Source organism: Tursiops truncatus, chromosome 14 (genome assembly GCF_011762595.2).
Source record: "Tursiops truncatus isolate mTurTru1 chromosome 14, mTurTru1.mat.Y, whole genome shotgun sequence".
NCBI lineage: Eukaryota > Metazoa > Chordata > Mammalia > Artiodactyla > Delphinidae > Tursiops > Tursiops truncatus.
This window is the reverse complement of record NC_047047.1, coordinates 10729006-10754477: the sequence shown is the minus strand read 5'-3', so window position 1 is coordinate 10754477 and position 25472 is coordinate 10729006. Positions and strand designations below refer to the sequence as shown.

General features: G+C 39.9%; 1 long non-coding RNA gene across 2 annotated transcripts in view; it reads left to right on the top strand.

The window, feature by feature from the left end:
• The first annotated feature begins 5889 nt into the window (after positions 1–5889).
• The window catches only part of LOC117307869 (uncharacterized), a 60316-nt gene continuing 40733 nt past the window's right edge, over positions 5890–25472 (top strand). For both annotated transcript variants that reach the window (XR_012325603.1, XR_004521752.2), the window contains exon 1: positions 5890–6516. This is a non-coding gene — a long non-coding RNA (uncharacterized lncRNA). The remainder of the gene's footprint in view (positions 6517–25472) is intronic.

The following is a 25472-nucleotide window of genomic DNA, read 5'->3' as shown; positions in this document are numbered from 1 at the left end:
CACCATTTTTTAAAATTCTTTTTTTCTTTTTTCTGTTCAGCTTGGGTGATTTCCACTACTCTGTCTTCCAGTTCACTGATCTGTTCCTCTGTGTCATCTAATCCACTGTTGAGTCCTACCAGTGTATTTTGATTTAGTTATTGTATTTTTCAGCTCTATTTTGTTTCTTTTTTACATTTTCTATCTCTTTTTTAAACTTCTCATTGTGTTCATCATTCTCCCAAATTCATGGAGCATATTTATAATCATTACCTTTTTATTGGATAGATTGCTTATCTCCACTTTGATTAGTTCTTCTTCTGGGGTTTTACCTTGTTCCTTTGTTTGGAACATATTCCTTTGTTGCCTCATTTTTCCTAGTTCTCTGTGTTTATTTGTATGTATTAGGTTGGTCAGTTATGTTTCCTGATCTTGGAGAAGAAGTCATAGGAGATGTCCTATGGGGCTCAGCAGCACACTCCCCTCTGTTCATCAGAGCTACATAATATAGGGGTGCCCTATATGTGGGCTGAGTGGGCACTTCTGTTGATGCATGTCTGACTACTGTGGGTGTGCTTGTAGGTGGGGCTGGCCCCTGGCCTAACTGCCTGCCAGGAGCTGCCTCATATGAAGGCTGCCAGCCACTGGTGGTCATGGCTGGGTCCCAGTGCAGCTGGCTGCAGGTCCTGGGGGTCCCAGAGCTGGTGCCGACCAGTGTGTGGGTGGGGCTGGTCCTGCGGTGGCTGGCTGCAGATGCTGGGGTGTCTGGGGCTAGTATCATCCCACTTGTGGGTGGGTATCAACTCAGTCGTGTGGCTGCTGTGGGGCTCAGGGCCCTGGAGATGGTGCCAGCTTGTTGGTGGTGGGGGGGACCAGATCCCAGGGCTGCTGGATGTGGGGCCAGGGGTTCTGGGGCTGGTACTGGGCTGCTGGTAGGTAGGGCCAGGGCCTGTGGGATCTCGGGGCTTGTGTCAGTCCACTGGTGGGTGGGCTGGGTCCTGGGTCTGCTTGTGGGAGACGCCGGGTCCTTGTTCAGCTGGCTGCTTGGCCTGAGGGTTCTGGGACTTGTGCCAACTGGCTGGTGGGCAGGTAAGCCCATGACCTTAATAGACTAGAGGAAGGAATCCAAGGTGGCACTGGCCAGCACCAGTGCCTTTGTGGTAGAACGAGCTCCCCAAATGGCTGCCACCAGCATCTAGGTCCCCAAGGTGAGTCTCAGTTGCCTTCTGCGTCTCTGGGAGGCTCTCCAAGATCAGCAAGTAGGTCTGACCCAGGTTCCTTTCAAATGACTGCCTCCGTGCTGGGTCTTGGAATGTGTGAATTTTTTGTGTGCCCTGTATGAGCAGAGGCTCTGTTTCCTACATCCCTCAGGCTCTCCATATGCAAGCCTCACTGGCCTTCAAACCAGATGATCTGGGGGCTCATCTTCCTGGTGCAGGACCCTGAGGCTGATGAGCCTGATGTGGGGCTCAGACCCCTTGTTCTTTGGGAAGAAACTCTGCAATTATGATATCCTCCCAGTTGTGGGTCACTTACCCAAGGGTGTGCTATCCAAGGGTTTGAGTCTTGACTATACTGTGTGTTCACTCCTCCTACCCATCTCATTGTGCTTCCTTCCTTATACCTTTAGTTGTGGAAAATATTTTCTGCTATTCTTCAAGTTGTTCTCATCAATAGTTGCTCTGTAAATAGTTGTAATTTTGGTGTGCCCACGGGAGGAGGTGAGCTCAGGGTCTTCCTACTCTACCATCTTGGCCACTCCCCTGAAATACCACTGATTTTTGAATATGGATTGTGTATCCCGTAATCTTGCTGAGCTTGTTTATTAGTTTTAATAGATTTTGTTGTTGTGGATTCTTTAGGATTATATATATAATCATATATATCTATATCCATATATGTATATATATATATATATATATATATATATATATATATATATATATATGACTATAGATACAGTTTTACTTCTTTTCCAATTAGATACATTTTATTTCTTTTCTTCCTGAGATTTAGTTGATTTTTATTTCCCTGGACTGCTGCAAGCCTTTGATTAATTTCCAGAGTTCTGAAAAAGTTGATTTTGAGAAATTTTGCCAGTTTTTATATTGCTTTTCTGGAGAGGCAAACTTTTGGAGGTCTTTACTCCTCCACTTTTGCTGATGTCACATCAGTCTTTTAATTGGAACATTTGTTTTATTTCCATTTTATATAATTATGTCCATCTTATAATTTGTTTTCTATTTGTAATTTGTTTTATGTTTCTTTTTCTCTCCCTAATTGCTTACTTTTGTATTAATAAAATATTTTTATTGTCCGATTTCCCCTTTTCCATTAGATAGTTATTTTTATATTCTTGGCCTTTTATACTTGAATATAAATAAATATTTTTTTCATCATTTCTCAGGCAATATTATTACCTTGAAACAGTTTAACTTTGTTTACTCCTCTCATGCCTTTTGTGCCGTTGTAGTAATCATGAATTTTAATCCTACATATATTTTAGTTTCCGTAAGACATCATTATTGTTTTGTACAATTAGTATTTGTTTACATTTACCCACATGTATGCCTTTTTCCTTGCTTTTCTTTGGTTTTGTGGTTTTCTTTTCTTTTCTGGTGGGGGGGGGGGACATTTTCCTTTTGCTAAAGAGTATTTCATTCAGTGTGGGTTTTCTTCTGATGAATACTCTCAGGTTATTGTTGGAGGGACTTGAGGTCTGAAAGTGCATTTATTGTGCCTTCAATTTTGAAAAGATATTTCACTGGGTGTAGAATTCTCAGTGGTAAGTTTTCTTTTTTTCTTTCAGCATTGCTGTTGATCAACTGTAAGCTGTTTTATTAACAGTAAGTTTTCTGTTTTTAATTAACTGTAAGGTGTTTTTGTTAACTGTAAGTCTCACTGCTGCTCCTTTGAAGGTCATATGTCTTCCCCACTCTGGCTGCTTTCAGGATTCTTCTGTTTTTGAGTTTTTGATTTTCTGTAGTTTTACTATAGTATACCATAGAAGATGCTGTCAATGCTCCCCATGCCTGGGAGTCTTTCACCAGTAGGTGGTTAGACTGAGATTGAAGCGGGGACATACTGAATGACACAGCAATTACAACACTTCTAATATTAATAAATTTGAAATAGCCATAATGAAGTTTATTTTCGTGTGAATCTTAGATTCTTTTGTCCTAGAGAGATGATGGGCCAAGGCCAGTTCTTGGCATATAATTAGCACTCTGTAAATATGTCAATGAAATGTTTTAGTAAATCTTTGAATGAATGAATGAATGGGCAGATGGTGGATGGATGGATGAATCAGAGCAAATTGATGATCAGGCCAAATTGAAGAAAAGTGGGCTTCAGCTTTTGATCAGACAGTTATCTAGTTTTCTTGAACAGGTCCCTGAAACTCTCTTGGGGCCACTTTCTTTAGGTCACTTTCTTCACTTGTAACAGGAGGGCATTGGCGTGGAACATCTTAGGGTCCTCTTCTAACTCTACTGGTCTATGAAACGCCTGGCAACAAAGTATCTCTGTGCACAGAGCTCTGAAGTCAACTGCCTTGGTGGCTTCTCATCTCACCTCAAGGATTCCAGACAGAACAGACTTGAATAATTTGTAAGTTTTTCTGCCCTATTTCCTCACATCTGGGAGTAAGGCATTGACACTGGTTGCCCTGCTCCACCCCAGATCAGACGTTTCCTGTGCTCCCACAGCTCCGGGTCAACGTCTTTGCCTTCCTGCCCAGCTGTCCAGTCATGAAGCTTCCTGTGTGCTGCCTTCTTCACCTGTGCTCAACTCCCAAGTGCCTGGTATAACATCTGACACATGGTGGGAACTCAGCGAGTCATGAATAAAAGAATTATGTTCCTATATTTTTTTCCTGGGACAGAAGGAGCTCCGTGGCATAATCTTCTTATTAGGTGGAAACTTCTTTCTCTCCTCAAGATGTGGTTTATATGTAGTGGTGGGAAAGAGATCTTTTTTTAAAATTAGTTAATTAATTAATTTTTGGCTGCATTGGGTCTTCGTTGCTGTGCATGGGCTTTCTCTAGTTGCGGTGAGTGGGGGCTGCTCTTTGCTGCAGTGCGTGGGCTCTAGGCGTGCAGGCTTCAGTAGTTGTGGCACATGGGCTCAGTAGTTATGGTTCGCAGGCTCTAGAGCGCAAGCTCAGCAGCTGTGGCGCACAGCCTTAGTTGCTCCGCGGCATGTGGGATCTTCCTGGACCAGGGCTCAAACTTGTGTCCCCTGCATTGGCAGGGGGATTCTTAACCACTGCGCCGCCAGGGAATCCCAAGAGATTGTTTTTTAGAAGGAAGGGAACCAGACTCCTTCAAAGCTCTTCCTTGCATGTTAGCTGCTAACTTATGGGGAAAGGGAGGAAGGACATTGGCTCAGCTTCCTCCTTCAATTACACCCCTCCCCATGTCCCTGTGTTCTGCATTCCTGGTCTGGATGCCACATCTCTCAGACTCAGAAGGCAAATAAGTTCCCATGCAAGAGGAAGATCTCTTTGTTCGGGAGAGTGTTGTGTGCAGGTGTGATTTGGTGCTTGCTTGAGTTCTTGAAATCTCACCCAGCAGAGCTCACTCAGCCCCTTATCCATAGCTCTCAGCAGCAGCAGTTCTACTTTTGGCTTCTTTTATTTTCTTTGTTCCAGTCCACTGAAAGCCTGTGAGACCCTGAGTGCCTCATATGTTCAGCCTACCGCAAGGGGAACCCGTCACTGTCCATTGCTTACTTTTCCTGTATAGGTTATTACGGAATATTGAGTAGAGTTCCCTATGCTATATAGTAGGTCCTTGTTGTTTATTTGATATATAGTAGTGTGTCTGTATTAATCCCAACCTCCCAATTTATCCCTCCCCCCACCTTTCCCCTTTGGTAACCATAAATTTGTTTTCTAAGTCTGTGGGTCTCTTTCTGTTTTGTAAATAAGTTCATTTGTATCCCTTTTTTTAAGATTCCATGTATAAATGATATCATACGATATTTGTCTTTCTCTGTCTGGCTTACTTAACTTAGTATGATACTTTCTAGGTCCATCCATGTTGCTGCAAATGGCATTATTTCATCCTTTCTATGGCTGAGTAATATTCCATTGTGTGTATATATATATATATATATATATATATATATATATATACACCACATCTTCTTTATCCATTCATCTGTTGATGGACACTTAGGTTGATTCCATGTCTTGGGTATCATAAATAGTGCTGCAATGAAAAATGGGGTGCATGTATCTTTTCAAAGTATGATTTTCTACAGATATATGCCCAGGAGTGGGATTGCTGGATCCTATGGTAGCTCTATTTTTAGTTTTTTAAAGAACCCCCATACTGTTCTCCATAGTTGCTGCACCAACTTACATTCCCACCAGCAGTGTGGGATGGTTCCCTTTTCTCTACACCCTTTCCAGCATTTATTATTTGTAGACATTTTAATGATGGCCATTCTGACCAAAGTGAGGTGATACCTCATTGTAGTTTTGATTTGCATTTCTCTAATTAGCGATGGTGAGCATCTTTTCATGTGCTTTTGGGACATCTGTATGTCTTCTTTGGAGAAATGTCTATTTAGATCTTCATTTACTTACTTTTCAAGTACAAAGTCCTTTCTGTGGCAGCCTTTACCTACACTGTGGGAACTTAACCTTCCTTAAACCTGTTTTATTTGAGGAAAAGATGTTGTGGTTTTCAACCTTGTCTACATCTGCTCCGGATGGGCGACCTCTGATGGACTCCTCAGAAAGTCAATGACAAAGATTCCTCACCTGTACCAATGACAGCAGTGGACGTGAATGAAAGCTCTGGCCCCTGGCTCCAAATCTAGACCTCGTGGTCCACTAACTGAGACATCTTGGGACAGACTCTTGTCTCAGGCTCTGTTTCTCCGTCTACATATTGGGGACTTAACGCTGCGAATAATAAATGAGACGGTACACGTAACAGGCACAGCAGAGTACCCAACTCGATACATGTTAATGGTTGGCATTGCTGCAGCCACTGAGACTTGGTAAATATTTAATACCCATTTCTTCCTCTCTTCTTGGCCTAGAGGAGTTTGGATAACAAGTCAGATTGTGATTTCGCTCTTCACTTCAGCAATCACAGGAAGAATCTAAGCCCAAAAGTCATCTCTTCTGACGCCCCCGTGGTTCCCAGCAGAAGTTGCCAGCATGGGCCTCATGGAAAAACCATTACAAGCATCCCCTACTTTTCAAAAATTCCACTTATGCCATTCCACTTTTACAAAAGACCTACATTAGTACCTGTTTTTGCTCATCGAAAGAAATCCCAAAAGGGTTTTTACTTTTTTGGAAAAAGGCAGAAAGTTGAAGTAGTGATCAGCCTGTGTTTTGCTTTGAGCCGTTAGAGGCAGCGCGCACCCCAGCAGCTAAAGTAGCACCACCAAGTGCCTTCGCCTGGAACTACACTCAGCATCTCAGCATCAAGCCGCCATGGCTCTGAACTGTGTCTGCCAGCCTCTGTGCTTGATCTCGATTTATTTTAAGCGTCTGTTAGCAAGATGGGTCCTAAGGTAATTGATTATTTGCTTTATGCTACTTCTGCTTAAGAAAGACTTCCTAGGGACGCTCCGCTTTTGGATAGTGGGGAGGGGGGCCGTTTGGGAGGGGAAGTACCCTTTTAGGAACTCTTTCCTTATTTGTTATTTGCTGAACTGAAAGTTCTTCATTCCAAGGACTGCCTACATTTCACAAAATTGCAGATTTCCTTCTTTAAAATAAAATGAGGAATTTTCTTTGGAGACTTTAGCAAAGTCCTGTGGAAAGACAGCGATCTGGTGGGGCTAACACTCCGTCTTCATAGAAAATCAAGGTTCCTCCGTGGGTCACAGTTGCTGTGTCACGGCCGCTCTTTGCAAAAGGAGGAAATACCATCAATTATGAAAAACGAAAAGTCATTGAGGGATTAACGTTGGGTGAAACCCCTTTTGCAATTCGGTAGATCGCATTCTGCAAAACCATGGTGTATTACGATGATTGTTATTTCATTTTAGAATTCTGAGAATTAGTGACAGGAAAGTCAGAGGCTGTGACTGTTTCGTGTCCATTTGTGATGTTTGTCATCTTAATCTTCCTCAGATAGTAAAAGAAACCACACCACTCATTAGGGATTCTTTTTTAGCCCCTCTGTTAACCAAAGACTTTTTATTGTAGTTTTATATATGGTATGCCTGACTTTCTTTTAAAAAAAAGTCTTCTAAGATGATTAGTTTTGTTGAAGCCAATGGGTTTGATCTCCCATGGCAGGGAGTGCCTGGGAGTGTGGACTTTGGTTCTAACCCTTTCTTAAGTGGCAACCTTTCCCTATTGGAGGAGCGGCTGCTGAATTTGGAGACCCTTTTTTCCCAGGAATGGGAGTCTAGAACCTAACTCCCAGGGGGCTTAAGTGATCCTTCCCCAGACTGGGTCTCGTAGCACGGCCCTGATTCTCAGCCCTGAGCCATTCTGCAGAAGGATGTGTGGATAGCTCAGTGGGCATCTCTGTACGTGTGAGCTGACTGAGTGGACACAAGGGGACTTGATTAGGAAACATGCGTCATCTCAAGGAGTTAAAGAAAGCTGAGAAAATGGACAATTCCTAAATCTACAAAGCATGCTTATTTCAGAGTGATACCAGCATTGCACTCTTACCATGTGTCAGGCTCAGGGCCCACTGCTCTCTGTGCATTAGCTCCTTTAGTTTTCCCCAAAGCCCTGCAGAGATTCCCCCCTTTACCAATGAGAAAATGAGGTGTAGAAAGGTGAAGGGTGAAGGGCATTGCTAAAAGTCCTAAAACTTGTAAGTGGTGGAGCAGAGGCGGAGTCTTCAGTGAGCACGAGGGAGAGATGACCTTAAGATGTAGCACAAAGGATTTAGGTTAGACACGAGACTCATTTGGGGAAAATAAAGCTCACTGCAAGGCTTTGCAGTGAGTTACTGTGCCATCTTCTGGATGCCTTTAAAAAAGGCATAGGATGATTTTTGCAAAAGCCAAAAGATGGAAGCAACCCAAGGGCCCATGGACGGATGAATGGATAAACAAAATGTGGTCTGTACATAGAATGGAATAGTATTCAGTCTTGAAAAGCAAGGAAATTCTGACACACGCTGTAACATGGATGAGCCTTGAGGACATTATGCTAAGTGAAACAAGCCAATCATGAAAGGACAAACACTGTATGATTCTGCTTATATAAGAGATACTTAGAGCAGTCAATTTCATAGAGACAGAAAGTAGAATGGTGGCTGACGGGGGCTGGGAAGAGGGGATATGGGGTTTGTTGCTTAATGGGTATGGAGTTTCAGTTGGGATGATGACAAGAGTTCCGTGGAGGGTTAGTGAGACGTTCGCACAACATGGTGAATGTGCTTAATGCTACTGAACAATACACGTGAAATGGTTAAGATGGTAAATTTTACGTTATGTGTTGACTACAATTAAAAACAAATAGGATGGCTGGGCTTCCCTGCTGGCACAGCGATTGAGAGTCTGCCTGCCGACGCAGGGGACACGGGTTCGTGCCCCGGTCCGGGAAGATCCCACATGCCGCGGAGCGGCTGGGCCCGTGAGCCATGGCCGCTGAGCCTGCGCGTCTGGAGCCTGTGTTCCGCAGTGGGAGAGACCACAACAGTGAGAGGCCAGCATACTGCAAAAAAAAAAAAAAAAAAAAAAAACCCAAATAGGATGGCTAAACGCAGTACTTCCTGAGGGTGAGGGCTGGTCTCTAGGACAGGTTGTCGTGTCCTCAGATGCTGTGTCACATGTGCCGGGAGAACTGATATAACTGTCCTGTCTTCCCTGGGCCTGGCCCATGTCCCCCGATGTTCTCTTAATTGTTAACTATTAATTCTGCCTCATATGCTTTGCTCTTAATGTCTCACATGGCTAAGCCTCCTCCACCAGGGCTCATCACGCTTGCGCCCCTGGGAGTGGTGTTTTTGTGGGCAAGCCTGGCTCTGTGGTTTCTAAGACGTTGACTAGGTTTCGTGTTGCAACCCTGGGAAGAAGGATTAGGTGCTTTTTGCATGAAAAAAACGTTGTGGCCTGATTTACATGTGGGTAAGTTTTCAAGAATAATTACACACTAGACTCACTGCGGAATGTGTGCTCCAAAAAGGAAAACAAAGTGTGATGGTAGTTATGAGGCAGATGGAAACATCAAAGAGCTTGTACTTCTGTCAAAGTTCCAGAAATTCTGAGGCACAACTTGTGATGAATCAAAGAGACCCCTTAGGTCAGGATTCAAGTTTTGGTGGGAGACATCCTCGGTGAATGCCTCCTGCTGGCACACTGAACTTTTCCTCCATTGCTACTTTGCAAATCTGCAAGGGTTCAAGTGCAAGGGTTTGTGCTTTTCTCTGCCTTCCCTCTTCTCCACAGCCCTTAGTGCAGACACTAGTGAGGCTGGTGTCTTTTTATATACGTAGTGCCTGTTTGTCTTTCTCTTTGTGTAAATTGCCTGTCCACACTGTCCTGTTAAAAAAAAAGGTTTGTAATATATATCTGCTGTAATACAGAGTTGTTAAGAGAGTATAGATCCAGAGCATTCTCATCACATTCTTCTTTCTTTTAAATTTTTTTTAATTAAAAAAATTTTTAACATTTTTATTGGAGTATAATTGCTTTACAATGGTGTGTTAGTTTCTGCTTTATAACAAAGTGAATCAGCTATACATATGGAATCTAAAAAAATTTTTTTTAATTAAAAAAATTTTTTTATTGGAGTATAATTGCTTTACAATGTTGTGTTAGTTTCTGCTGTACAGTGAAGTGAATCTGCTATGTGTATACATATATCCCCTCCCTCTTGGACCTCCCTCCCACCCCCCATCCCACCCATCTAGGTCACCACAGAGCACCGAGCTGAGCTCCCTGTGAGCTGAGCTCCCTGCGCTATATAGCAAGTTCCCACTTCTATCTATTTTACTTATGGTAATGCATTTATGTCAAACCTAATCTCCCAATTCGTCCCACCCTCCCCTTCGCCCCTGTGTCCACATGTCTGTTCTCTATGTCTACATCTCTATTCCGGCCCTACAAATATGTTCATCTGTACCATTTTTCTAGATTCCACACATATGCGTTAATATACGATATTTGTTTTTATAGCTGATTTACAATGCTGTGTTAGTTTTAGGTGTACAATAAAGTGATTCAGTTATGGATGTGTGTGTGTGTGTGTGTATTCTTTTTCAGATTCTTTTCCATTACAGGTTCATTTGTTCTTTTTGTATCTATATGAGAAGCTAGATGTTAATTAAACTCACTGTGGTAATCATTTCACAGTATGTGTAGGTCAAACCACTACGCTGTACATCTTAAACTTATACAGTGCTATCTGTCAATTATATCTCAATAAAACTGGGAAAAAAAGAAAAGAGAAAAAAATTTTAAGGAGTTTGTTAAAATAGAATGATTATTATGCTTTACTAAGAGTGATAGAAAGCAATTTAGGACAGATTTTCTTTTTACAATAGTAATAGCAAAACAGCAATAAGATGTTCTAGCTAAACTTTACCTGCTCTGCTTGAACGTGGATGATCAATTTTACGTAGAAACTGTTTCTATAAGTAAAAACAGAGCAGTATAACATTTCTGGATCTATGTCATATGGACAGGAGGCTGTGTTAATATATATATATATACACACACACACACATATATATTCTTTATCGGATTCTTTTCCCTTATAGATTATTACAAAATATTGAGTCTAGTTCCCTGTGCTATACTGTAGGTCCTTGTTGATTATCTATTTTATATACAATAGTGTGTTATCTGTTCATCCCAAACTCCTAAGTTATCCCTCTTCCCCACTTTCCCCTTTGGTGATCGTAAATTTGTTTTCTATGTCTGTGGATCTGTTTCTGTTTTGTAATAAGTTCATTTGTATCAAGTTTAAAATAATTTATTTATTTTATTTTTATTTATTTTTGGCTGTATTGGGTCTTCGTTGCTTCGCGTGGACTTTCTCTAGTTGCGGCGAGCGGGGGCTAATTATCATTGCGGTGCGCAGGCTTCTCATTGCAGTGGCTTCTCTTGTTGTGGAGCACTGGCTCTAGGTGCTCGGGCTTCAGCAGTTGTGGCACGCAGGTTCAGTAGTTGTGGTTCGCAGGCTCTAGAGTGCAGGCTCAGTAGTTGTGGTACACAGGCTTCGTTGCTCTGCGGCATGTGGGATCTTCCCGGACCAGGGCTCGAACCCGTGTCCCCTACATTGGCAGGTGGATTCTTAACCACCGTGCCACTAGGGAAGTCCCTTGTATCAATTTTTTTTAAATTCCACCTATAAGCGATATTTGATATTTGTCTTTGTCTGGCTTATTTAACTTACTATGATAATCTCTAGGTCCATCTGTGTTCCTGCAAATGTCTTTATTTCATTCTTTTTGATGGCTGAGTAGTATTCTGTTGAATATATGTACCACATCTTCTTTATCCATTCATCTGTCAATGGACATTTAGGTTGCTTCCATGTCTTGGCCATTGTAAATAATGTTGCTATGAACACAGAGGTGCATGTATCTTTTCAAATTATGGTTTTCTCCAGATATATGCCCAGGAGTGGGATTGCATGTTCCTATGGTAACTTTATTTTTAGTTTTTTAAGGAACCTCCATACTGTTCTCCATAGTGGCTGCACCAATTTACATTCCCACCAACAGTGTAGGAGGGTTCCCTTTTCTCCATACCCTCTCCAGCATTTATTATTTGTAGACTTTTTGATGGTAGCCATTCTGACCCGTGTGAGGTGGTACCTCATTGTAGTTTTGATTTTCATTTCTCTAATAATTAGTGATGTTGAGCATCCAGTATGGTTTCTTATATGGGATGCTAATTTCATGTAGCTGCAGAGTAAAAACAGTCTGCAGAAGCTGTGCTCTGATCAAGCCGTCGGCACCTGGAACACCATGACAACATCATTTTAGAAGAGGTTATGCATGGTGAGTTCTACATCTCTATCTAGACAGCTACTCATGTGGCTTTCTATCAACATAACACAGTCAGGTTACTTATGCTGTGGGTTTTGGAAGGTTGTATTTCACTGGTGTACACCAAGTCTGGGCAGAAAACTAAGGAGAATGAGTGCTGAAATCACGGACCTCTTTATTGACTTTCTTAGGGTAGAAAGAAAAGGGGAGGGGTTCTTACTTTTTTCTGATTAAATTATTTATAATTCTGGATGCTAATTCTTTATCTGTAATGCATGTTGCAAATATTTTCATCCATTCTGTGCTTTTAAACTTTATTTTTGTTCTTGCTGTACACAATAGAAAAATGTATGTAGTCCTTTTCTTTATAGTCTTTGCAATTTATTTCTACTCTACCCTAAATTTACAAAAACGTTTATCTTATATTTTTCATAATGCTTTTATAGTGTTTTATGTTTGTTCTTTGATTCATTTGGAGGTCAACTTTGTGTGTATGGTGTGAGGTAGGGATCTACCTTAATTCTGTTGCAGTAAACTTTATTGATTGTTCCAATTGAATTTATTTAATCTCCACTAACTTGAGATCCTATTACTTTTGTATTCACTTGCTTACACACACACACACACACACACACACACACACACACAACTAAATTCTAAATTCTTGACTCATTTTAAAGGAGTCAGTTATTTAGCTATTGATCTAGCTTTCAAGAAACGAATCTTTGGTTTCATTTAGCAACTCATTTATTTATGCTTTTATATTTATTAGTTCTGCACTTTTTTGATATTTTGTGGGTTTTGCTTCTTGAGTTGAATGCTTAGTGCATTCATTTTCATTACATTTTTTCTAATATTTGCATTAAAGGCTGTAAATCTTTTTCAGAATATCTCTCTGGCTGCAATTTACAGGTTTTACTTTTTTTTTTTTTTTTTTTGGCGATACGCGGGCCTCCCACTGCTGTGGCCTCTCCTGTTGTGGAGCACAGGCTCCGGATGTGCAGGCCCAGCGGCCATGGCTCACGGGCCCAGCCGCTTTGTGGCACGTGGAATCTTCCTGGACCGTGGCACGAACCCGTGTCCCCTGCATCGGCAGGTGGACTCTCAACCACTGCACCACCAGGGAAGCCCAATTTACAGGTTTTGATATGCAATGCTCTGTATTTGTTTTAAAATAGATCACAATTCTGTCTGTTTTCGTTTTTGATGTTAATTTATTAATTTTTATCATGTAAGTGCATGTGTTTGAACTAACACTTTGCTACCAGATTACATCACTTTTAAGAGTTAGAGTAATATTGTGATCTTGACCGCTCTAGCAAACAGCTTGACAAAGCAAGACTAAATTAAGTCTTACATATATACATATATATATTTTATATTTCAGTGACCGCCTCTCCTTGTTTTAGGTGTAAAATTAGAAAATTTATTGTACACGTAGCTTACTTGGCCTATTGTATCTTAAGTTCTGGGCACACTCTCTCCTCAAAAGTATCATATTCAATAGCATTTTAAATCTAAAGAGAGTTTGATGGTACAGGCTTTAAAACAAATAAGCTTAACTTGAACCAAGTATTTTAGGACAAAATATGTCAATTGTTTACAGATTGGGTGTGAGAGAGGAGATGCAAATTCAAGGTACATTTTTTTGTCTACCTAAAATGTACATCTTTTACTCACTTGAAGACCCCTTTATAAAACTAGCATTAATTTGATGTAATCAAAATATTCTTAAAGGTACAAAAAAGGATCATGTAGAAAGAATAATGTAAAAGATACTTATTTTAAGAATAAAAGACTATGAAAATCTTTTATTATGTTCTGTACAGCCAGTGACTTCCACAAATTTTCAGCGATATAAAGAAGAAAAGCAAAGGGTATTTATATCTAAATACCCTCTAACTACAGTTCTTGATTAAGAGGTGGGTGTTCTAGGAGGGAAAAAGATACGCTGAAAAAAACAACATACAGCAGTGGAAAATTTCAAGAGCAACAATCTGGGAGGCATGAGTAAATGACTTGACTATGTCTGTTTTCTTAGAAGGTTATTTTAAAGTTCTCAGATGAATTGGGTTTTTGGTTCTTTTTTTGCTATTAATTTATAATTTATGGAATTGAGTTCAGTGAAGGCGCCCGGTGAGATTTCTGCTTTGAGAAACCTGTTGAAGTTTTCTATGAAGTCTGATAGTGGCCAATTTTTGGGAGGGTTTTTTGTGTTTGAAATTAATGTGTATTTTCTGCTTGTTGGGTATGCATTTCTCTATTCAGTTATTCCTGTTAATTATATTATTGAAATCTTCTAGATCCTCACTTTTTGGGGGTCTATTGTTGAGTTTCAGAAGAGGTGCATTAAAGCCTCTGTTGTGAGGTAGGTTGACCACTTCTTGCCTTTCTATCAGTTTTTAAATGAAATATTTCAAAATTAGTTGTCAGGAGCATCAAGGTTGCTGACTGTTATATAAAAGTTACTTTTGTATTAGATATATTTTCCTTTGTCCTTTTTGATGCTCTGTATTTGAATTCTATTGTCTGGAAGTAATATTGTTCCAGTGTCTATTTGTTAGTATTTTCCTGCTATGTTGTTCTCTTTTTAATCTTTTCTTTGTATCCTTTTTGCATCATTTTGTTTCAGGAGTGTCCCCTAATCCCAGAATTTCTGCCTTTATAGAAGAATTTAACCTTGACTTTTTACTGATGTGTTTGAATTCATTCCTGCAATGTTGGTCTATGTTTTGTCTCTAAAAAGCTGCCTGTTCGTCTCTTTTTTAATTAAAAAAAACTTTCTTGCCTTCTATGGATTGATTGTTTTCTTCATGTTAATCTGTTCTTTTTTATTCTAATAGATTGAAAGTAATACCTCTCAATTCTATATTTTTCTGGTGATTACCACTAAAACTTTGATTTAGGGACTTCCCTGGTGATACAGTGGTTGAGACTCCACGCTCCCAGTGCAGGGGGCCCAGGTTCGATCCCTGGTCCAGAAACTAGATCCCACATGCATACCGCAGCTATAAGGAGCCTGCCTGCCACAACTAAGAAGCTGGCAAACCACAACTAAGGAGCCCACCTTCCACAACTAAGACCCGACGCAACCAAGTAAATAAATAAGTAATAAAAAACTTTGATTTACACGTTGACAGTTATTTTCCCCTATTGATGTTGACTTAATTACATCTATATTCCTCATTCCCTCCTGTCCCATCTGAACAAGACATGAACCTTTTTACTTTCCCTGCTATCACCACTTCTCATTTTGAGACCATCTGAGATAAACTTCAAGATTATTGTTAATTTTTTCCTACAGTCAATACCTATTTAGATATAACTCTACATTTTATGCTTTTCCTATCATTTTTTTTTGTTCCCTGACCATCTCTTAGATTATACTGCATTTTGCTGAAGGATATTTTCTAGTAATTCTTTCACAGAAGGGACCTGAATAGTAAGCTTTCTGTGTCTGTCTATTAATCAGGTGTTGCTGCATTATGCTATATAGCAATTAGCCCATGGTTCTGAGACTTATAATGACAAACATGTATTTTGCTTACTTGTGGGTCAGCTGGAGTTTGGCTGCTTCTGGATAGGCTTGGCTGGGCTTGGTTCCAACTGAAAGTCAGATTTGGATCTGCTCCATGTATCTCATTATGGGAGAGCAGCTCCTGGAGGCATACTCTTCTCATGGCAAATGAAAGGAGTCCGAGAGGCTAAGCCAAACCACATTCCAAGGTTTTGCTCACATATGATTGGCCAAAGCAAGTCATATGGTCAAATCCAAAGCCAATAGAGTGGGGGTATAAACCTCACCTTCTCTGCTGAGATGCACTTCAAGGTACCATAGCCAAGGGAGGGAGTAAAGAACTGAGAACAACAATCCAACTTACCATGACATAACTGGAATTTTACCCCCTGATACTTGAATGATAGTTTGGTTGGGTATAGAATTTTCTGTTCCCCTCTCCTCTTCCCATTCCTCCTCCTTATTCTTCTCCTCATTTTCCCCCTTCTCCTCCCTCTGTCCTCTTTTTCTTCTTCATAAAACCTATCCTCTCTTATACCTAGAAGATTTTACTTGTAAGTGCACAGCAGGCTCTTTCACTGCACACTTTCCTGATGTGGAAAGTCCCCTCGGGCTCACTTTTCTTTTTAATGTATGCTTTATCCCAGGAAGGGCCTGGAATTCTTTGTCAGCTGAAAGATGCATTCGTGTACTTGTTAAACATTGGTTGAGTGCTATATGCCAGGTGCTCAGGTGAGAAGCTGGGCATCTGAAGATCATTTGTAGAGGTCCTGCCTGGCAGGAACTTTTCATCCAGTAGAGTGAGACCTTTGTGTAGGGTTATGGTACTTACAAAATATACAATATGATGTCATTTCTGCTTACTGAAGTGGGGAGATGGATGGACTGGTTGGGAGAGAGTTTATAGTGGCTATGAGTCTTAACTGAATCTTGAAAAGTGAGTAGGCTTTTTCTGAGCAGTGGAAAGGGAGGCTGTGAAGGAGACGGTGGCTCTAGACCCCATTCCAGGCAGTGAGGCAGTGAATCTCCAGAAAGTACTGAACAGGGGAGATATGCAGCTCCATGTGGTTTGGGGTTTCAGAAAGACCCATCTGGTAGCTGTGAGGAGGAGGGATTGGATGGGGCAGGTCAGATGAAGAGCAGTGTCAAGAGGCTGTTTGGAGTCCTGGAAGTTGGTCAAGAAACTAGTGCCCATGAGGGTCTTCCTGAGTTGGAACCTCTGTACGCACTCATGTACATGCATACACACAGACACTCGCGCACACTCACGTACACTCACACACTGCCAGATGCAGAAGCTGCTGGACCAAAGTCACTGCTCAAGCTGGTGCCAGGTCGCAGTTACCATGGAAGGAGAGTCCACAGAAACAACAGCTCCTGAGAGCCAGTTTCCTTAAAAAACCATCCCTTCTCGGAGCCCTTGGGGACAGGAACAGGGCTGAGCCTGAGAGGGGGAGTAGACCCCTAGGGTCTACTAGGGGTAGACAAGGGGATATAATTGCCTATGTCATTCGGCTGCAAAGTGGGCAAAGTAGGCTTCAGCACAGTTAAATAATCATCTGACAGTTCAAGATGAAGTGATCAGTGTGTTTGGGGGAGGGTGGGGGGAAATATACATCCAAATAACACTTTCTATTGTGCATCAGAGGAGGCGAGAAAGAGAAGGCGTGTGTTTTGTCTAGTCCTAACATGTGTGCTATTAGTAAAGTTTTTATAGTCTTGGCAAAAGTTTACTAGGAAATCAGGGCATTTGATTATTTCAGGGACCCATTTGAATCCAAATAAGTGAGTTTAGAAGTATTTGGCAGTCTGTTATTTTTGTTCAGTGAAGTCACACGTGTCCATTTACCAGTGAGACCTAATTCCAGGGCCTGGTTTTGGGCGTCCAGGTTTCCTTCTCAGTGACTGGAGGTCCCGGGCATGGGGCCTCCTCGTTAAAATCTGGGTCCAGGATAGGAGTGTTCTACATTTTGGAAATGGTTTTATCCAGTATCTAGTTAATGCTAACTATAATTGGATTTAATTTCCAACAAAACTCAACTGAAACCCCCTTTCACTTTCATACTAGTTTCTTCCAGAAGAGTTACAATTAAGTTACCCACAGTATTGTCGATTTTATTTTGGGTTGAAATGTCTCATGTTTGACTTTGGCACAGAAACAATTTCTTTTGGAGAGGGTCATAAAATATCCTTTCAGCTCTTCTCTTGTAACAGAAAAGTAGAAAAAAAGTATCTTCACTTTTGTCTATTTTACCCAACAAGGACTTATTGAGTCCATGTCACAGAGCTTAAAACTGTTAGGTGTCGTGTGGGATGGGGTCTGTTTACTAAATACATGCCAAAATGCTTCGTTTTTCTAGAGGCCACTTTTCTTGCAGCCTTGATTATCTGGAACACAGCCAATAACAAGAATGTAGTGAAAACAGCCACCGAACTGCCAAAATATTATCAAAACACCAAGTACCCAAGCTCTGGTTCATAACACACACGTATGTTAGTTGCCCCTGCCCAGTCAGTTTTAGTCTTCATTTAGAAACAATAGAAACAGTCTTGGCTAGATGACTTCCTTGACCTTCAGCAAATTAGAACTAAGGATTGAAATGAGGAGCCTTCCAAAAGTAGGTACCCGGAAGTCAGAGTGACAACTGACAGGCTGACAGTAAGGCAGGAGAGAGGGGAGCTACAAAAGCAGGTAGAAGGAGATGGCAGGTAGGTGCACTTGCTGAGCTGGACCACGGGCAGGAGACATAGTACAGCAAGGGGTGGAGGGCACCAGGAAGAATTCAGATTTTGATCCATTTCGGGACTGTACAACACATTGAGAAAAACGTTCATCCCATATGATTAAAATAAAGGCAACTTTGGGACTTCCCTGGTAGTCTAGTGGTTAAGACTCCACGCTTTCACAGCAGGGGGCATGGGTTCGATCCCTGGTGGGGGAACTAGGATCCTGCCTGTGGCACGGTGTGGCCTAAATAAATAAATAATAGAAATAAAATAAAAGCAACTTTGAAACTTTGGATTAAAGGAAGATTCGCTCTTGTGAGACTTTATCTCAGGCTACCACTGAGAAAGCTGTAGCCTTGTAGCAGAGGTACCCCATCAGCATGGTCCAGGCAGTTGGCAAGTCCCTGAGGGTTTGCTTCTGTCTGGGTAGCTGTGGAAGCTGAGTGCAGAGCCCTGCACAGAGTGGGCGGCAAACATACCTGTTAGCTCTTCTGGTTCCAAAACAAGATGGAGTATACTCACTCTCCTCTGTTCCCCTCTCCCCCAAAGTATAACCAAATACCCTGGAAATTATTGAAAAGACAATTATAAAAGGACTCAGAGCTGCAAAGGAGGAGGAGGATGGGATAGGGACCTCAGGACTTGAGAACCAACTATGCAGTGAGTTCCTTGCGTTTTCGTTTTATCTCTTAGACTGTGTGCAGGAGAGGTCTGCAACCTGGAACTGCCAACACAAATAGGCAACAAACAGACAAACAAGAAAAGCCTGCTGTCTCTGGCCACAGGTCTAAGGAAGGAAGTCCAACAGAGATCTAGTGGGGACCCCCAGCCTCAACTCTACAACCACAGCCCCTGCAGGAGGTCTGATCTGTTTACAGCAGAAGCAGCAAAGCCTTGGCCATTCCAACCCCTGATCACAAGCTGACCAAGTGGGTGATCTCATACACTCACAGCTGCAACAATGAAGCCCTGTGTCTGCCTGTGCTCTACCCAGAAATGTAAGGAGATCTAGGCCCGATGGCTTCTGCCCCTTCCTCCCTAGATGGTCACCCACAGACAGTAAACAACCCAGAGAGGCACTTCTGCCCCTGCAGAAAACATCACCATAGGTTGAGCAGGAGAATTAGCAGCACCAGAAGAACAAAACTGACCAGATAGCATTGTAAGTGCTCAAAAAACTAAATTGTCATTGGAACGAAAGCCCAAAAAAGGTAGCACCAAACCTGTACTCTAAAACTAAACAGAGCAACTGCCTACTAAAATAGAAGACTTAAATAGGTCAATATCAAATGATTAAAATTTCCAGGATACAGGGGGAAAAAAAACCTTCATCATACCAGGAAAACCACAATTTGAATGAAAAAAGATAATTTTAACTGGTGCAGTTCCAAGATGACTCAAATGTTGGAATTATTGGACAAGGATTTTAAAGCAGCCATCATAGAAATGCTTCGACAATCAATGACAAATCAAATTCTTCTGAAACAAAAGAAAGAACAGAAAATTTCAGCAAAGAAATAAATTATAAAAAAGAAGTAAATGAAAATGATAGAATTGAAAAATACAACAACCAAAATAAAAAACTTACTGGGTGGACTTAACAGTAGAGTGGAGATGACAGAGGATAGAAGCAGTGAACTTGAAGAGAGATCAATAGAATTTACTTAGTCTGAGCAACAGAGAGATAATAGGCTGAGAAAACATTGGAGAGCCTCAGGGATCTTTGGGACAATAATAAAAAAGATTGAACAGTGCTGACATTAAAGTTCTAGAGAGTAAAGCCTGAAAATGTATCAGAAGAGATAATAGCCGAAAACTCCCCAAATTGCAAAAGATATAAGTCTACAGATTCATGAAGAGGAGCAAATCCCAAATAGGAAAAGCTCAAAGAAATCCACACCAAGACACATCATAGTCAAACTTGTAAAAACTAAAGACAGAGAAATATTCTTAAAAATAGCCAGAGAAAAATGACACATTACCTATAAAGGAACACTGACTTGAATGATGGTGGATTTCTCTTCTGAAACCATGGAGGTCAGAAGGAAGTAGCACAGTATTTTTCAAGTGCTGCAAGGAAAGAACCATTAGCTCCAAATCACATAGTCAGTGAAGCTATCCTTCAGGGTTGAAGGAGAAAAACATTCTCAGATGAAGACAATTTGTTGCTAGCACACTTATCCTTAAAGAATGCCTAAGACATGGATATATATACACTGCCACATGTAAAACAGACAGCTAGTGGGAATCAGCCACATAGCACAGGGAGATCCGCTCGGTGCTTTGTGACCACCTAGAGGGGTGGGATAGGGAGGGTGGGAGGGAGATGCAAGAGGGAGGAGATGTGGGGCTATATGTATACATATAGCTGATTCACTTTGTTATAAAGCAGAAACTAACACACCATTGTAAAGCAATTATACTCCAATAAAGATGTTTAAAAAAAAAAAAGTCATCCTATCCAGGATATATCCCAGATCAGTTAAATCATGACCTCTGTGGGTAGAACCCAGGCATCAGTATTTTTTTTTTCAAAATGAAAATTTAAGCTAACTATTTTTTAAAAACCACAACAATAAATTCCAGTGTCTATATAATAAAAAAAACCAACAACAGAAAAAGAATGCCTAAGAAAGCTTTCCAGACAGAAGGAAAATAATAGAAAAAAGGCTAGAACCATCAGAAAGGAAAGGAATGGAATGGATAAAAAGAAATAAACATAATAGGCTATCCTTCATCCTTCATCTCATGAGTTTCTTTAATCACATTTTATGGTTTCATAGTCGAAGAAAAAGTTATCACACTGTTTGATGTGTTCAATATTTGTAGAGGGAATACTTTAAAGGTGATTATATTTATTAAATTGAGGTAATAAAGGGACCTAAATGAAAGTGAGATTTCTATACTTCTCTTGAAATGGTAAAGAATCAACATCAATAGGCAGTGATAAATTATATGCATGTATAATAATACCCAGAGCAACCACTAAGGAATCTATATAAAGAAATACTCTCAAAAACTTTATAATTTAATAAAAATGAAGCATCAAAAATGTTCAAGTAATGCAGAAGAAGCCAAGAAAAAACAAACAGGGGGCTTCCCTGGTGGCGCAGTGGTTGAGAGTCCGCCTGCCGATTCAGGGGACGCGGGTTCGTGCCCCGGTCCGGGAAGATCCCACATGCTGCGGAGCGGCTGGGCCCGTGAGCCATGGCCGCTGAGCCTGCGCGTCCGGAGCCTGTGCTCCGCAACGGGAGAGGCCACAACAGTGAGAGGCCCGCGTACCGCAAAAAAAAAAAAAAAAAAAAGAAAGAAAGAAAAAACAAACAGGAACAAGAAATAGAGGGAACAAAACAGAAAACAAATAACAGATTTCTTGGATTTTCTACATAGACTATCATGTCATCTCAAATAGGGACAGTTTTATTTCTTACTTTCTGATCTGTATGACTTTTACTTCCTTTTCTTGCATTATTGCACTGGCTGAAACTTCAGTACCATGTTGAGTAAGAGTGATGAGAGCAGATATCCTTGTCTTGTTCCTGGTCTTAACATCTGAAAGCAGTCTTTCATCTTTAAGTATAGTGTTAAATGTAGCTTGTTTTGTTGTTGCTGTTAAACATTAGCTGTAAGTTTTTTGTAGATGCTTTTTATTAAATTGAGGAAGTACTTCTCTATTTCTAGTTTTCTCAGTTTTCATCACGAATGGTGCTCAATTTTGTCAAATGCTTTTTATTCATGTATTGATATAATCATATGATTTTTCACTTGATATGTTGACATGATGGATTACACTGATTAATCTTCAAATATTAAAAAGCCTCAAATTCCTGGGATAACCCCACTTGGTTATGGTGTATAACTCTTTTTACATATTCTGCATTATGATTGCAAATATTTATTTTATATTTTTTTGAAACCTTTATTGGAGTATAATTGCTTTACAATGGTATGTTAGTTTCTGCTTTATAACAAAGTGAATCAGCTATACATATACATAAATCCCCATATCTCCTCCCTCTTGTGTCTCCCTCCCACCCTCCCTATCCCACCCCTCTAGGTGGTCACAAAGCACCGAGCTGATCTCCCTGTGCCATGCGGCTGCTTCCAACTAGCTATCTATTTTACATTTGGTAGTGTATATATGTCCATGCCACTCTCTCACTTCGTCCCAGCTAACCCTTCCCCCTCCCTGTGTCCTCAAGTCCATTCTCTACGTCTGCATCTTTATTCCTGTCCTGCCCCTAGGTTCTTCAGAACCATTTTTTTTCTTTTTTTTTTTTAGACTCCATATATGTGTGTTAGCATATGGTTTGTTTTTCTCTTTCTGACTTACTTCACTCTGTATGACAGACTCTAGGTCCATCCACCTCACTACAAATAGCTCAGTTTCGTTTCTTTTTATGGCTGAGTAATATTCCATTGTATATATGTGCCACATCTTCTTTATCCATTCATCTGTTGATGGACACTTAGGTTGCTTCCATGTCCTGGCTATTGTAAATAGAGCTGCAGTGAACATTGTGGTACAGGACTCTTTTTGAATTATGGTTTTCTCAGGGTATATGCCCAGTAGTGGGATTGCTGGGTCGTATGGTAGTTCTATTTTTAGTTTTTTCAGGAATGTCCATACTGTTCTACATAGTGGCTGTATCAATTTACATTCCCACCAACAGTGCAAGGGGGTTCCCTTTTCTCCATACCCTCTTCAGCATTTATTGTTTGTAGATTTTTTGATGATGCCCATTCTGACTGGTGTGAGGTGATACCTCATTGTACTTTTGATTTGCATTTATCTAGTGATTAGTGACGTTGAGCATCCTTTCACCTGTTTGTTGGCAATCTATATATCTTCTTTGGAGAAATGTCTATTTAGGCCTTCTGCCCATTTTTGGATTGGGTTGTTTGTTTTTTTGATATTGAGCTGCATGAGCTACTTATAAATTTTGGAGAGTAATCCTTTGTCAGTTGCTTCATTTGCAAATATTTTCTTCCATTCTGAGGGCTGTCTTTTCGTCTTGTTTATGTTTTCCTTTGCTGGGCAAAAGCTTTTAAGTTTCATTAGATCCCATTTGTTTATTTTTGTTTTTATTTCCATTTTTCTAGGATGTGGGTCAAAAAGGATCTTGCTGTGATTTATGTCATAGAGTGTTCTGCCTATGTTTTCTTCTAAGAGTTTGATAGTGTCTGGCCTTACATTTAGGTCTTTAATCCATTTTGAGTTTATTTTTGTGTATGGTGTTAGGGAGTGTTCTAATTTCATTCTTTTCCATGTAGCTGTCCAGTTTTCCCAGCACCACTTATTGAAGAGACTGTCTTTTCTCCATTGTATATTCTGATTGCAAATATTTATAAAGGATTTTTACATCTATTTTCATGAGTGATGTGAGCTTGTACTTTTCTTTTTTAAAAATACTCTCCTTGTTTTGGTATCAGGGCAATACTTGCTTTATAAAATAAATTGAGAAATGTTCTCTCTTATGTTCTGGAAGAGAATATATGAAATTGCTATTAAAACTTCTTTAAAGAAGCTTTTCTCCATTTATATAAAACCATGTAGGCTTGGAAATATCTTTTGGGGGAGCTCCTAAATTTGACTTCAATCTTCTTAATAGTTGTAGGACTATTCAAATTGTCTGTTTCATTTAGGGTAGATTGTGGTGGTTTGTGCTTTTCAATGAATTGGTCCATTTTGTTGCCAAATTTATGCATGCAGAGTTGTTTGTAGTTTTAACCTTATAGACTTTTGAAGTTAGCATATCTAGTGATGACTCTTCTTTCATTTGTAAAATTGGTAATTTGTATTTATTCTCTTTTTTCTTTGCTAGAATTGCTAAAGGTTGCCAATTTTATTGATCTTTTAAACAATCAGCTCAGTTTCACTGATTTTCTCAGTTGTTTTTCTCTTTTAATTTCATTGATTTCTGCTCTTATATTTACTATTTCTTTCTGCTTGCTTTGAATGTATTTTGCTCTTTTATTTCTTAGGTTCTTGAGGTGAAAGCTTGGATTGATTTGAGACATTTTTCTTCCTAATATATGTATTTAGTATTATAAATTTCCCTCTTTGCACTGCTTTACCTGTGGCTCACAAATTTTCATACGTTGTATTTTCATTTTCATTCAGTTGAATGAGTTTTTAAAAAGTCCTTTGGGACTTCCTCTTTGATCTGTAGATTATTTAGAAGTGTGTTGTTTAATTTCCAAGTGTTTTGAGATTTTCTTTATTGATTTATAGTTTCATCCCATTGTGGCTGGAGAACACATTGTATGATTACCATTCTTTCAAATTTGTTGAAGTGGCTCATTTATTGAAGTGAATTTGTTTTATGGCTCAGAATATGGTTTGTCTTGGCATATGTGGGCAATGGTAAAGAATGCGTATTCTGTTTTTGTTGGGTGGAGTGTTCTATAAATGTCAATTATATCTTATTTGTTGATAGCGTTTTCCTGTTATCTTTGCTGATTTTCTGAAGAGTTGTTCTATCAACTGTTAAGAGGAGGATGTGGAAGTCTCCAAAAATAATTGTAGATTGGTCTATTTCTCCTTTCATTTCTATCAATTTTTGTTTCACATATTTTATAGCTCTGTTGTATACACATTTATGATTGCTAAATCTTCTTGGTAGATTGATCCTTTTGTTATTATACAATGTATCTCTCTGCTTCTGGTAATTTTCTTTGCTTTGAATTCTATATGCTGATATTAATATAGCTATTCCTTCTCTCTTTCAATTGAAGTTTGAATAGGTACATATATACAAACTTCAATTGAAGTTTGTAATATATACATATATCTCCACTGCTTTTTTTTTCAACCCTGCCTATATCATTATATTTTAAGTGAGTTTCTTATGGACATCATATAATTAGGTCATGTTTTCTGATCCACTCTGTCAGTCTTTGCATTTTAATTGGTATAACCATTTACAGTTGATCCTTGAACAAATTGGGTTTGAACTGTGTGGGTCCACTTATATATGGATTTTTTCCCCCAATAAATAAATACTATAATGCTAAATGATCCAAGGTTGGTTGAATCCACAGATGTGGAACGACAGATATGGAGGACTGACTGTAGAGTTATACACTGATTTTTGACTGCACAAGGGTCAGTGGCCCTAGCTCCTGCATTGTTCAAGGGTCAACTGTATATTTAATGTAATTATTGATTTGTTATGGCTTAAATCTGGCTTTCTTTTTTGGTTTTCTGTTTGTTCTTTCTGCATTTCTCTCTTTTCCCCTGCTTTTCTGTGGGTTATTTGAACAGTTTTTAGAATTTTATAACTATAGAGTTTTAACTTTAGAGTTTTTGAGTG